This window comes from Elephas maximus, chromosome 3 (assembly GCF_024166365.1).
Source record: "Elephas maximus indicus isolate mEleMax1 chromosome 3, mEleMax1 primary haplotype, whole genome shotgun sequence".
In the NCBI taxonomy this organism is placed as follows: domain Eukaryota; kingdom Metazoa; phylum Chordata; class Mammalia; order Proboscidea; family Elephantidae; genus Elephas; species Elephas maximus.
Genome location: NC_064821.1, coordinates 27722481 through 27725458, shown reverse-complemented (window position 1 = coordinate 27725458; position 2978 = coordinate 27722481).

Here is a 2978-nt window from a genome sequence, read left to right as displayed (position 1 = left end):
ATCAGGGCTAGTTTTTTGTTGTGTTTTGGTATCATGTTAGTGCAAGTATGACTTTATATTTGTCTTTACTCAGATTATGTATGGTTTAAGGAAATCTGTACAGGTGCCAAGTTGACAAGGGGTGGACTGTGATTGTTAATATTGCGTGTCAACTTGTCTAGGCCATTATTCCAACTGGTTTGACAGTTATGATGTAGTTTGGCAGTCACATGATATGACTTCTTTAAGATTTGATATCATATGATCACAGGCTTGATGGGATCTGCTGCTGAGTAGCCAATCAGTTGAAAGGGAGTTTCCTTGTGGGTATAGTCTGCATCCAATATAAGTGGATTTTCTGGCAAGGCTTGAGGATTTTTACTTGCTGTGGATCCTGCAGCTGGCTCGTTTGTCTGGCATCCAGTTCTTGGGACTTGTGCTGCAGCTTTCCTGTCATTCTTAGGATTCTTTGTTCTCCGCAGCCTGTAAGCAAGAACCCTGCCGTCTGACCTGCTGATATTGGGTTCACCACCCCGTGGCTACGTTTCAGGGAAAGCCCCCAGCCTGACCCATGGACCTGGGACCTTCCAGCCTCTATAACCACAGGAGCCATTTCTTTGACACACCTCTCTCTAGTTTACAGGTTTTGCCTCTCTAGAGAACTCAGCCTGACAGTTACTAATGTAATGGGGGAAGGAATGGAACTACCCTGGCTTTTGTGGTATATATTCTGATAACCGAGAGGCATACTCTGTTTACCATACCATGAGGGTTGAGGATATGGATCGGGAAGACTAGTTTATGAATTCTTCCCTATTGAAGTCATTAAGAACAGAAACTGTGCCTCGTTCAGCACTCAGCAGAGATGCTAAGCGCTCAGTTTATTATTTACTGGGTGTCTACTACCTGCAAGAGAGAGTCTTCACAGTGCAATGATTAAGTGCTTGGCTGCTAACAGAAATGTTGGCAGTTTGAATCCAGCCGCTCCATGGGAGGAAAGATCTGTGACCTGCTTCCCTGAAGATTACAGCCTTGGAAAGCCTATGGTGCAATTCTACTCTCCTATAGAGTATGAGTCAAAATCAGCTTGACAGCGGTGTTTGGTTTGGTTTCAGTTCTAGGCACTGACTGGGAACAAACCAGTAAACTAAGACATAAATCCTCACCTTTAGGAGTTTACATTCTAATTGTTATGTAGATCCACCTTTACGGAGTTATACTGTAATTGTGATGTAAACTCAACTACCAGAAGTTTGCCATAGGTAAGAAGACTGTTGTAATTCAGACCAAGAAAGGGTTTAATAGTGAGGAAGGTATGAGGTAGGTGAAACTAGGGAGAGAATAGTCCCAGAATACAGTCCTGCTTACAGTAAGGAAAAATGGAAGCTGACATTCACTTTTAGGCACTGGGGACACATGATGGGTGAAATCAGTATTACACATCCTCATGGGGTTTACAACTTAATGGAAGCAAAGGGTGCAGTGCAGATACACTGATGTTGAGTGATTACAAACTAAGAATGCATCTACAGGCAACTATTCAAATAAAATTATAATTATTGTCACTTTTTTCCCCCTAATTTTACTACATCTTTAGTTCTTCCTCCAATCCTCCACAAATCGCTGAGCCTAGAAAGGATACCAAGCCAAAGGCCTCATCCAGCCCTTTAATAGAGCTACTGACTCTGCTAACTAGCTAGGCATTGTGCTAAGTGTCAGCAACGTGGCTGAATCCTCAAGGATTTCAATCTAGCAGGCCACCATTCAATCCGATGCAGTAGCTGAATTATCAAATATGGTTTTCTTCATGTTGTTATACACCTGAATATTATGTACACTGTCATACTAAATTTTGCTAAGAGAATTCTATGGAAGGGAAAAAGGACCGATGCACTCTTGAGGTACCTCTAGCTCTTCTGTGGCCTAAGAAACTAGTGCCATAATATCCATTTATAATTAAAAGGAGAGTGAGGTGAGATGTGCAGACAGCACAGAGCTTGAGTTCCATTACTGGAGCCAAAGAGCCTAGGTTCAAATTCTAGCTAACCCACTTTGCTATTGTTGGGTGCCATCGAGTCAATTCTGACTCATAGCAACCCCATGGAAACCCTGGTGGCATAGTAGTTAAGCACTATGGCTGCTAACCAAAGGGTAGGCAGTTCGAATCTACCAGGCACTCCTTGGAAACTGTACAGGGCAGTTGTACGTTGTCCTATGGGGTCGCTATGAGTTCGAATCGACTCCATAGCGCTGGGCTGTTTTTTTTCTGGGAGCAACCCCATGTGACAGAAAACTGTCCCAGAGGGTATCCTAGGCTGTAATCTTTAGGAGAACGAATCACCAGGTCTTTCTCCCGCAGAGCTGCTGGATACATTCAAACTGCCAACTTTCTGGTTAGCAGCCTAGTGTTTAACCATCGCTCCTGTGGCTATACCATTATTAATTATGTAACCTTGGTCAAGTTTCCTTATCTGTAAAATGAGGTAACAGCACTTACTATTGATTTTTCGCAAGGGCTCAACGAATTTATACCAGGGCTTCAAACTTAATTTTTTTCTTCTCTGGTTCACCAAAATTTAAAAAATTTGGTTCTGTTCCTCTTTCCCTTCTTCCACCGTACCTGAACCTGTTTTTTACTCTTTGATCTCAAAGTTACATTCTGCAAATGGTTACCTGGCACAATTTCATCTGAATAAATATGACTACGAAATTCATTCCTTATACTGCAAATATTACATTTTTATATTAACCTGAATTTTGTTCATCTCAAAATTTTGTAACCAGTTTTGAAAATAGCAATATTAAACTATTTCTTTCTACACATTCATTAATAATTAAATCTAAAGGGACAATAATGTTCAGTTTTAATCACTGTCTCAAAACATTTCAACACAATGGAAAATACAATGTACATTATTTTTAAATTCTATTTTTAAAATATACTAGAATTCACTGCGCAACAGTCACTTTAAAAATAATAGTACTGTGATAAAAAACAT